The 11,909-nt window shown below is 49.9% G+C and overlaps 1 long non-coding RNA gene across 2 annotated transcripts in view; it reads right to left on the reverse strand.

The window, feature by feature from the left end:
• The window catches only part of LOC127677535 (uncharacterized), a 43,514-nt gene extending 32,471 nt beyond the window's left edge, over nt 1-11,043 (reverse strand). The window contains exons 1-3 of one of the 2 annotated variants that reach the window (XR_007976517.1): nt 10,904-11,043; nt 6,371-6,432; nt 3,444-4,002 (exon numbers count right to left, since the gene is read on the reverse strand). This is a non-coding gene — a long non-coding RNA (uncharacterized LOC127677535). Of the gene's footprint in view, nt 1-3,443; nt 4,003-6,370; nt 6,433-10,903 lie in introns of those variants that run through there. The other variant, XR_007976516.1, reaches the window with a different exon arrangement.
• Between the last annotated feature and the right edge of the window lie 866 nt (nt 11,044-11,909).

The raw sequence follows: 11,909 nt of genomic DNA on the forward strand, positions 1-11,909 counted from the left end.
CACAAGGAGCCAAGTTTCCCAGCTTGATATGAGTCCTGAGGCAAGAAGACCAGCCTGTCATCTGCTTCTGACTGGCTTCTCATGTGGTTCCCCACTTCCTGCCCCATCCTCACTGTACCCCACACTGCCTTCTTTCAGCCTCTGGACCATGTTCCACTCTGTGGAGCCTTCTTGTTTTTTCCTGCCAAAACCAGACAGGCCACAGCTTGTGACATCAACCCCATAGGTTGGGACTGTGGCTTCCATCCTGCATGGCCTGGAATATTTACCCCAACCCTGATTGTCAGGGCACAGAGAGGAAAGAGCCTACAGCTCCTGCAGACAGTTCTCCCCCGCACAGGGGGAAGTCTTGTGTGTGGCAAGCTCTAAGGAGGATGGGATTGCAAATGGCCTACAGAGAAGGCATGGGGACCCAGGACCCCAGATGCAGCAGAGTCAACCTTCAACACAAGTCAGATGTGGGATACAGTGGTGGTCCCCACACTGGACAGACACAGGAACCAAGGATGGGGGCTGGGGTGAGGGTGACAACTGCCCAGGACACAGGGCTGAATCTGACAAAGCCCTAAAGAGACTCTTTTGAAACAGCTTCAGACACCACTAGTTCTGTGCTATGTCCTGGCCCTCCCCTCCCACTCTGGCTCCTTTTAATCTGCAGCCCATACTCCAATCATACAGCCTTCATGGTCTCCGTTCTCCTTCTCAGCTGAGGTGCAAGTTCCCAAAGGCTTCCCAGGCTAGACCACTCCTAGAGATCTTCCCTTCACTCTGATGCTACTGCTCACACTGCTTCTCACTTGAGTGCTGGGCGATTGGCTGACTCCCTGCCTTAGCTGCCAACTTTCAGATGTGAAGATCTATACCCACCATTTTCACTTCCATTTTTTTCCTGGTCCCAGCTCAGGATCACCATGTGAGGGATACTCAGTCACTGGGGCCACAGCAGCTTACCTCACCAGGCATCGCAGAGCGAGCACCAGGCATTGCAGAGTGAGCACCAGGCATCATCACAGAGGGAGCACCAGGCACTGCAGAGTGAGCACCAGGCACTGCAGAGGGAATACCAGGCACTGCAGAGGGAGCATCAGGCATCATCACAGAGGGAGCACCAGGCACTGCAGAGGGAGCATCAGGCATCATCACAGAGGGAGCACCAGGCACTGCAGAGGGAGCATCAGGCATCATCACAGAGGGAGCACCAGGCACTGCAGAGTGAGCACCAGGCACTGCAGAGGGAGCACCAGGCACTGCAGAGGGAGCATCAGGCATCATCACAGAGGGAGCACCAGGCATTGCAGAGTGAGCACCAGGCACTGCAGAGGGAATACCAGGCACTGCAGAGGGAGCATCAGGCATCATCACAGAGGGAGCACCAGGCACTGCAGAGGGAGCACCAAGCATCATAGAGGGAACACCAGGCATCATCACAGTGGGAACATCAGGCATTGCAGAGGGAGTATCAGGCATCATCACAGAGGGAGCACCAGGCATCATCACAGAGGGAGCACCAGGCATCATCACAGAGGGAGCATCAGGCTGGCGCCCTTGCACCTGCTTTACTCTTCTCACTGTGTGTGACCTTCAGCAGTCCCTCCATGTCCTCACCCCACCCTGACCAATGAGAAAGGTGTGAGAGTGATTTGGGGTGATGCAGCAGGCCTCCCAAACAATAGGCAATACATTCCAGAATACTCCCCAAACTTACAGTGGATATCTGGAGCCATGAGCAGTGTCTACCTTAATTACTGCCTCCTCACCTTAGCTACAGGATTGACACTATAGCTATAACTTTTGGAGTTTGCATTGTCTCAGCAGAGATGACCCATATATCTTTTTCTGTTCTTAGACTTCCAAGGCTAGAAGCTTAGTTTGTCTTTAAGTCTTAGCAGTCTTGGTGTGTGTGACATTTTTCTTCATTAAGCATTACACATTCTGACTCTTCTGTCACATCTGAACAGCCAGTTCACTTGTCCTTTGGGGAGCTTGGTAACTATAGGAAGAGCCTCTTGGTGACAAGCTGCCATACTGTGAGAGACAGCCTGGTCTCCAAGACAGTTCCAAGAGACTATTGGGAAAGTGGTATGTACATTGGACAGGGGCGGGTCACATTCTGACCAGGACAGGGTGATACAGTACAAGATCTCATCTCTCCACCCAAATGGCATGTAATTTAAAGCTCAAAAGCAACCAATTATATTCTTCCATTTAATATTTTCAGGCCCCAGTTGCCCATAGGTAGCTGAAACTCTGAGCATGAAGCCATCAGTAAAGGGAACACTGCTTAGGGTGGTGTCAGGACTCAGGACAAGTCACATCAGTGACACTTTGAGTCCAGGTCAAACTAAGCAAAGGGCAGCACTAGATTAGGGACAGGACCACCTGAGGGTCTGGCCGTTCTGCTTTATTCATCTGCTTTTCCAGGTCAGGAAAGGGAGGAGCCTACGGGAGACATGTTCAGCCAAATGACATTTCTCAGAGAGAGGTCAGCAAGCAAGGAGGCTGACACACTGGGCCCTGGCCAGCTCATATAGGACAGCCCTTCCTCTAGAGAGGAATCGTATTCACCAAAGTGATTTAAGGCAGATGCAGGTGTGTGTTCCTCAGAGTCCTCAAGAGGCATGTGTGCCAGGGATGCACTGGGGGGCAGATGCCCTCATACTTTCAAACTTAAAATCTGCCTCCCCAGCTTCTCAGGAGCCCAACCTGGAGCTCCAAACATCTACTGAAAGGATAGAAAATAATACAGCCTAACTCTAATGACCCCAAGAAGTCAGAAGTTTAAAATGCTATCTCGCTTTGTTAGAAACTAGGTAAAAGGTTACATTCCAGAGCCCGCCCTTTGTTTAGACCTAGCAGAAAGGCCTTGAATAGGTGATCCTGGCCCCACAAGGTAACTGGAAATGGGCTAAGCTTATCTTGCTTCTGTAAACTGCTTATGCCATTACCCCTATATAGGAGTTCATGCAGCTATAGACATTCAAGAAAATAGGAAACTAATTGGTCCACTGAGCACAGGCTCTGATAATTTAAACTGATTGGCCTAAAAACTATGGAGTGGTACAAATCAATTGGCTCGCATTTCGCGGGCTCTCCATGCTAAGAAATGATTGGTTTGAGATTCGCGGGCTTTGTTGTAAACTTATAAAAGCTGTCACAATTCGGCACTCGTGGTCCACAGTCCTCTAGCCCTGCGCAGTGTACAGCTGTGGAACCCAGAATTCTGGAATAAAGAAACCCTCACATTATTGCATCGAGACCATTTCTAGAGAGTGATTTGGGTGTCGCCTTCCGGGGCGTGGGTGCTAGGGCACCCTCGATTTTGGGGGGTCTTACATTACCATTGTAACTGCCCACAGTTACCTGGAAGGGAAGCTGGGGATGTATAGGAAGGCAGCAAAAAGAGATGGAAACCAAGACAATATTACTGTTAAAGGTCTCAAAGTTTAATGGAGAACTCCAAATATATAAGCATGGGAAAACCCTTCCCCCAAAGGCTGGAAGCTTCGCCGAAGAGGAACCCGTTTGGTTGCTCCACAGCTGGCTAGTGTTTCTCAGGAAACTTCAGGTCCTTGAAGAACAATGGGCTTCACCTTGGTCTGAGCACTCCACCCTAGGTGAAGGGGATTATGGCTATCACAGGAGTTCCCGCTCAAAAGCTGGGAGAGGAACTTCACATTGATTGATGTCAAGTTCCTGCCAGGTGGCATAGCACCCCAATAAGGCTCTCTACACACCATGGTCCTTGTCTTCTCCTGACAGGTTCAGGCCTGTCTCTCCAATCCTCCCACCTGAGCCAGAAAGGCATGCACCAGGAAGGCACCTAGGACCCTCAGGATGGACACCTGTCACTGCTCAGTACCCAGCATCCTCTTGGTCAGGAATGAAGCACACAGCCTGAACTCAAGCCTGGGAGTTTTCTTGCAAGGCTGTGCTCCGGAGTTGCTGACGGGCCACTCATCTGTGATCCAGGAGCCAAGCGGATGAACACAGAGGACCATGAGACTGCACAAGAACCAGGACAGTGAAGAGTGGCTGTGCCCACAGGTGACACTGAGATGAGACAGATACAGGGGACAAACTGTCTGAAGTTTCATGTCAGTTAGCTTCTGCTATGTAAGAGATGAGCCCTAAAGCACACTGAGCTATGGGCTCAACATTTCTTTAGCTCAGAATTCTGGGGTTAGTGTTTAGGCCTCGGCTCCCAAAGGGGTCTTTCGGTCCACTGCTCTCAGCTGGCTTTGGGAACATTAACTCTTGACAACTGGTCATCTATTGTACAGGACTGACCTCCACACCAAACTGCCTGCCTCCACCTTCAGGAATCCAGCTGGACCCTCTTGGTAAAGATCATCACAGTTGGGCTTGTGGGCTATTGACCTTCCCTCTTGGAAGGAAGGAGTGAAGAGGCTTGTGGGACCCTCACCTGAGTATCCAACTACCCTTTCCAGCCAGGTATGTAATGCTGCCCTAACTGCACATAACCTTAGAGTCTCTGAGAGGGGCTAGAGGATATGGGTGGGGAAGATTAAGGGAGTGGGCTTCATCTACACAACCACAGGGAGCCCTCGTCTGTACTGGCTGTGGACAGTCTGCGTTTAAGGTCACTCATGCTCTTTGCCTGTAACCCCTCACTGGTTACTCTGTAAGCCCAATAAACTCCTTGATTTCTCAGAGTGAACGTTGGGAGAATCACATCTCGTTTGTCTTTGGGATTGTAGGAGGAGAGGCAGGTGATGTCCACTAGGGAAGGGATTTTAGCAATACTGGTGGAAACAGGGCTCAGGGCGGACTCAGCAGGCAGTCCGTTCCACAGGAGTCCCAAACAATGGCAGGCTAGCCAGGGCTGGTTTTCACTGCATGAATACAAATCAACCACTGAGGCTGAAAGCCAGCACACTCTACCAGGCAAGACAGGTCTCAGCCAGCCCTGAGTCAAGGGCTGGGGAAGGGACCCAGCTCTTGGCCCTCTGTGAGAGGCTCTGCAGTGTAGCCCAGATGCAGGATGCAGAGAGGGGAGCAAGTACGGCTATTTTTGGTACAGCTGTGCAGTTTGAAACAGGGCAAATTATGGCTATGTCTGAAGCAGTCCACTATAGATTCTCCATCACTGATGGACACCAAGAACGTCAGCAAATCATTTCCACTTACTTCTGAACTTGATGGACCAGACCCAACTAGAAGGCTCTGAGAGACCCGCCAAAGGCTCCTCCTGGGGGAACATGAAAGGAGCCCTTTCTTCAGAGATGCTGGGACTCTGGTACAGCAGGCTAGGCCACTAAATAATTGAAGAATCCCTGCTGCTGACAAGCAGAAACAGAATAAAATATGGCAAGTGCCTCTTTAAAAGCAGAGAAGTAGGCTAGGCAGTGGTAGTCCATATGTATAATCCCAGCACTCAGGAGGCAGAAGCAGGCGAATCTCTGAGTTTGAAGCCAGCCTGGTCTACATAGTGAGTTCCAGGATAGCCAAGGTTATAGAAAATCCCTGTGTTAAATATGAGAGGGGGGTGGGGGAGAGGGAGGGAGGGAGAGGGAAAGGGAGAGAATATAGATGCAAAAAAAAGTTTTAAAATGGAGGGGGGGGGCACAGCCAGAGAGGAAGTGCCATTGTCATGTTTGGGCGTTGGAAGGGTAGGAACTCAGGTCCTCATGGCACTGTCAGGAAGACCTTGACACAGGGCAAATTGGAACCACTCCTGGTTAGAGGCTTGGGGTCCAGAGACAAGGCTGTTCTCTAACACAATGTTCAACAGTTAATGCATCTGGTATCTAGTCCAAGAGTGCCAGACAGACCTGTGGGAAGTTAGGCCATGGTCAGCACAGCCAGGGTGAGAGTCCAGCTACGTGCCTATGATGGTCTACCCAAGTGTCCTGGACATGGTTGAGTGGACAGCTTCTGTAGCATTGGCCTGTCTGCAATTTAGGACTAACCGGAGGCGCCAACTGAACATGCTCAGTGTCACACAGGACCCCCCAGTGTCACACAGGACCCCCTCAGTGCCACACAGGACCCCTTCAATGTCACTCAGGGCACCCTCAGTGTCACACAGGATCTTCAGTGTCACACAGGATCCCCTCAGCATCACACAGGACTCCCTCGATGTCACACAGGGTACCCTCAGTGCCACACAGGACCTCCTCAGTGTTGCTCAGGGCACCCTCAGTGTCACACAGGGCACCCTTAGTTTCACACAGGACCCCCTCGGTGTCACACAGGACCTACTCAGTGTCACCTAGGGCACCCTCAGTGTCACACAGGACCCCCCCTTAGCGTCACACAGGGCATACTCAGTGTCACACAGGACCTCCTCAGTGTCACACAGGGCACCCTTGGTGTCACACAGCAATAGAATAAACCGGAGGGCACTCACAGGACTGTCAGAGCAGATGCAGGACGCCCAGTTTCCATGGCAGTGACTCACAGCAGAAACTCCTAAGGAGGAGCAAAAGAGAGCTCATTGGTTCAGTGTGAGGAAGGATTTGCTGTCCCAACTCATGGTTGGACCCCTTGCATAACTGTCAGAGACACCCGGGAACGCCCAGGGATACCCACTCCCACAGGGTCCACTCCACATAGTACCTAAGGTAGTGACTTGTGCAGTAAGACATGACAAGGAAATCTAGTTTGTAAATTCTGGGAAAGAAAAAAAACAAAACAAAAGCAACCCCCACATCATGTGGGACCTGACGTTGAGAGTTAAAGAATTAGAAACAATTTGGTGCAGTTAATTCCCTAGTTGAGCAAAGTTGTGGGGCAGAGGATCAGAGCACAAAGAGGAACTGTGTCCCTGTGCCACTGCAGCTATCAGAATTTTTTAATTTTAAAAAGATGCTGAAAAATACAACAATGGCTGTATAGGATTAGAGGGAAATCTAGTGTAAAGTTATGCATAATCTTTGCACAGAAAATTATAAGACCTTATTGAAAAACATAAAAGAAGGCCGGAGCAAATTAGTCAGATATACCACGTTCACGGAGGAGAAGGATTGACGTAATAAAACTGACAATTCTCTCAAATTGATCTATAAATTTAATTTAATCTCAACTAAATCCCAACAGAGAATTTTAGAGAACATGACAAGCTAATTCTCAAATTTACGTGGATGAATAAAAGAGTCAGAAGAGTTTTGAGCTCCTGAATGAAAGGGTGGGGCACATCCTGAGGGCTCTTAGATCCCAGAAAATTTCAGAGAATGACAGAGTGAGGCGTTGGGCTCAGGAAGAAATCAAATCAAAGAGACAGAGCAGGGCAGGGAGGGACAGGGGCTCAGACTACAAAGGAAAGAACTGTCACATCGTGATCGAAAACTGGAGTGTCTGTCTGTCTGTCTGTCTGCCTGCCTGCCTGCCTGCCTGCCTGTCTGTCTGTCTGTCTATTAAGGCAGGGTCGCACTATGTAGCTTTATCTGTCCAGGAACTCACTATGTTCACCAAGTTGGCCACAAACTTGTAGAAATTTGACTGCCTCTTCTGGGATTAAAGGTATGAGCTAGAATGCCTGGCAAAAGTAGAACTTTCTAGAAAGGAGAATACACATATTGGTGCCATTCTTTTTGGACAACATGAAAAAAAAATAACAAAAATAAAATTCTTAATTCAAGGATAGAGCACTTTAAAATCCTGGCATGTTGCAGAATTAAACACGAAAGAAACAACATGGACTTCTAGGAAGCTACCTGAGTGTTTCTGGTAGAAATGACTCGTTGACAAGGGTAGAAGATCACAAAAATTCTGAGGAAGAGACAGAATGTATTGAAAGCATTCAGATGTAATACTCGGGGAGATAAACAATGCAGATCAAAATGAAAACACACACCAGCTGGACATGCTGGTAGTGCCACAGTCACCCCACAAAGATTGGTACTGAGAATATGGAAAGAGCAAGAGCCAGGAAAATGCTAAGGGTCCCAACAAAGAGTGAGCAGAAGACAAGGGGAGAAATTCAGGAGGAGACAGGGCAGTGTTAAGTCACTTGAGAAAGGACTCTCAGCCCAAAGGAACCTGGAAGACACACCAGAGCTCCCACTAGCTTCAGGTTTTTTGGGGGGGGTTGTTTGTTGTGTTGTCAGAGGCGTATGTGTGTGTCTCTTGGTGTGTGTCTGTGTGTATGTCTCTGTGTATGTCTCTCTGTGTGCACATGTGTGTGTATGGGTATGGGTGTGGGTGGTGTGTGTCTGTGTGTATGTCTCTGTGTGTGTCTCTCTGTGTGTCTCTCTGTGTGTGCATGTGTGTGTATGGGTATGCGTGTGGGTGGTGTGTGCCTGTATATATTTGTTTAATTTGTTTGTTTTCAGATAGAGTCACACTTTGTAGTCTAAGCTGGCCTTGAACTTGAACTTGTGATCCTCCTGCCCCTGTCTTCTTTGATGCACAGTTATTAATCGCCCACCTTTTACACCCTTCATGGCACCGTAGTCTGCCACTTAGACTACTGCATGGTTTTCACACTGAACGTATGTACGAATGTAAGTAGAGGGATTTGCCTACCCCATGACCCAGCAACTCCATTCCTAACCCCATATATGACAAGAACGCCCACAAATGCCCACAGCTTTTATGAAGAGAGAGAGAGAAGAAATCTAACTGTTCAGCTCAGTGAGACAAGGGATACAAATTGTCTATTCAACAAAAAAACTCAAACAATTGTCTCCTTATGCGATGAAAATCAGCAGGTTGCAGAATTTTGCACATGACACCCCATCTCTCGAGGGATTTTAAAGCATGTGATGTCTCTGTAAGTGTCTGCATACAGCACTACCTTCCCTGGCCACCAAATACAGCTGTAGTGAAAGAACAAAGTTCTGTATAAAAGAAAAGAAACCCAAGCCGATGCTGATGGCTTTGTTGAAGGGGGAGCAGAATGGGGCAGGGACGAGGCTCTTGGGGAGGACAGCTAGGGGGAGCACCCTGAGGCTTGCACAATCAGCACACTGTCCCTGAGGACAGTAGTCTTGGGACATCCTAAACAGTATCCTGCAGATAGCCCCTTGACACAGCACCCTGGGAACACAACCCTGGAAATGACTCCTTAGCACCCTGATAAGTACCCTGTTACAGCATCCTGGCAATGCACCCTGACACAGTACTTGGCACAGACTTCTGGGGGAAGTCCTGCTTCTGCTTTCACTTCCTTTGGTGTCAAAGACCTCTTCCCATTCCTGTCCTCAGTTCCCTCCCATAGGACTGGCCTCAGTGAGTCACGTGCATTGCCTGCAGCAGTGCAGGGCAAGATCCGGCATAACCCCTGGAGTCAGCCGGGTGTCCTGAAGATCAGCCTTCCCTGGCCTGGCTCCACACTGACAGACCAGTCATCCCTAGAACTCATTCCAGTAGCCTCTGCATGCTGCTTATGCCCTTTCCCGGAGCCAGAGGAGTCTCGGCTGGGCAGGGCTCTCAGGTAGATCACAATGTGGAAGAATCCACCCTGAGCTGCACAGCCAGACACTGACAGCTCACACTATCATAGATGGTCAGGGAAACCCCTCACAAGATGGTCCAGGAGTCACCATCTTCATTTCAGAGGAGAGATGCTTGAGGACCAGAGGAAAGATTTCCTGTGGCTTAGAGGGGTGGGCAGCAGAGGGTGAGCTGGGATGTCTACTGCTCCCTCTGTGACCTCTCAAGATTGTCCTTTCAGGCTCTGCCCTGCACCCATTTCTAAACATGCCCCTCCCAACTCTACCTCGCCCTTATCTCCACCCAGAGGGTAGCTGGGAATCAAGTTCCTAGATAGAAGCCCTTACCCAGATCTCCCCAGTGACTGACAGAGCCTCACTCCTTGGGTGGGGAGAGGAGAGAGGAGGAGGCATGCTCACACACCTCATCCGGTGGAGGAGGCCTGGACCACCCTCCAGAGTGGCAGCCCCATCTTTCCTAGTCTCAACACACGGGCCTGGACCAGCAGTGTGGCTGCTGTTGGCAGATTAGTCTTCTTAATGGACCAACATCCTTGGAGAACCAAGAGCAGGATATGCCTAATAAAGTCATTATTCTGCCGCCCAGCTGCGCGGGACGTGAGGATGAGAGAGGGAAGAGGAAACTGGCACCGGGAGGTCTCCAGAGCAGGGACAGACAACTGAGCCAGTTAATTATCAAGCCGCAGACTCTGTAAACCTGCACACAAGCAGGTCCCAGCCGGAGGGGGCTCTTCAGAGCCCCGCCCCCCTCCATGGAGCTGGTGCAGAAAATGTGGCATGGAGCACCACAGCCCCGAATTAGCTCAGTCTCTGCAGGGCTGGTTTCCCCCCTACTTGAAGCCTAAAGAAAGGGGGCTAGGGAGGGGGGTCCACCCCCAGAACCACACCCCTCCCCCTTCTTCCAGCTGCAGACCCAGCCCTGTGCAGAAAAGCCTCAGATAACTGCTACATGAGAAGGAGAGGCAAAGCCTGCTCTAAGATGTAGCTGAGTCAGGCTCTCCAAAAAGAAAAAAAAAAAATTCTCTCCTCCACAGAAGCACAGAGCACCCTGGCATAGATTGTCAGAATCAACATTTCAGAACTCTGAAAATTAACCAAAGGCTGGCAGCCCTCTGTGGGCGGAGTAGGAAAAAAAAACCAAAACAGCTGACTCTCAAAGAGCTCACAACTTGGTGGCATTTTAATCTGTCCCATTCCATTCCCCTCCCCCAACTACTCCAAGAGACCTCAGACTCCAACAGCCTACAAGCACAAAGAAGCCAATAGTCTAGGCAGCCGGTAGAGAGGCAGGGTCTTTATCTGAACGAACTCAAGAGTTTACTTAGGGCAAACAGCCTGTGGCTCGGTAATGTTTGTCCCAGACTTTCAGAGACAATTGTGGCAGATGTTTGAGGCTGCACAGGACAGTGAGGCTGGCCACAGGTTCACCACAGAGGAAAGGAAAGCAAAGAGTGGGGTGTCCACAGGGCTGGGGACACGGAACCCACCTGATGCTGGTCACCTGTAAGTTGTTGCAGGAGTGAAGGGGGGAGGGTGGATGGAGAGGCTGTGTCTGCACACCAGACCAGGATGTGCTCATGCCGGCTCAGTGGACGGCCTCTGAGGCTGAGGCTGAGGCTGAGGCTGAGGCTGCAAGCACCCACCAGCAGGCAGAGGGCATGCTGGGAGGAAGGTAGGGCAGCACACTGTGTCCTATACGGAGCCTTCTCAGCTGGGTGTGGGGAACACATTGGCTCCAGACATTTGGGAGATCTCTGCCCACATTTGAGTTGGCCCAACAGAGAAATCCCAAACCCTAGAGGATACATTTGCACTGAACAGTTTGCAGAACTCAGTGGAACAGAGGGTGGTCACATGCCAACTGTGCAGGCAACTTCAAATTACAAAAAAAAAAAAAAAAAAAAAAAAAAAGAATCCTGGTCTAAGAGAGGCATGCAGGGCACAGGTTGTCAGTCTCCAGTACTCATCTGGGCCTGCTTTCATTCATCTCTGAATGTACACGTGTCCTGGTGTTTGTCTCAGACTTTTGAAAAATTAGATTTATTCATTTTGTTTTATGTTTATGCGTGCTGCTTGCTTGTATGTACATATACTATGTATATGCAGTGCCCAGGAAGGCCAGAAGAGGGCGCTAGATCTACTGCAACTGGAGTTACCAATGGTTGTGAGCCACTAAAGTGTGTGCTGGGAACTGAACCTGAGTCCTCTACAGGAGCAGCAATTTTCTTAGCCCCTGAACCAACTCTCAAGTCCCTGTTCTCAGATTTTGACACTGTCTCCTGATCCATTACAGCGAGAACTTTCCAGCCCCAGACAGGCAGCATATGCCATGAGGCCTTACCACAAGAGCTAGCTCTATGAAAAGAGGTTCAGCCATAACTCAGCTTGCCAAATGTGCACCAGTTCTGCACTGGATACAGCCTGCTTCCTGGTGGAGCCTAGAGCAGTGGCACTAATATCAAAGCACAAACACACACACACACACACACACAC

Source organism: Apodemus sylvaticus, chromosome 2 (genome assembly GCF_947179515.1).
Source record: "Apodemus sylvaticus chromosome 2, mApoSyl1.1, whole genome shotgun sequence".
Lineage (NCBI taxonomy): Eukaryota > Metazoa > Chordata > Mammalia > Rodentia > Muridae > Apodemus > Apodemus sylvaticus.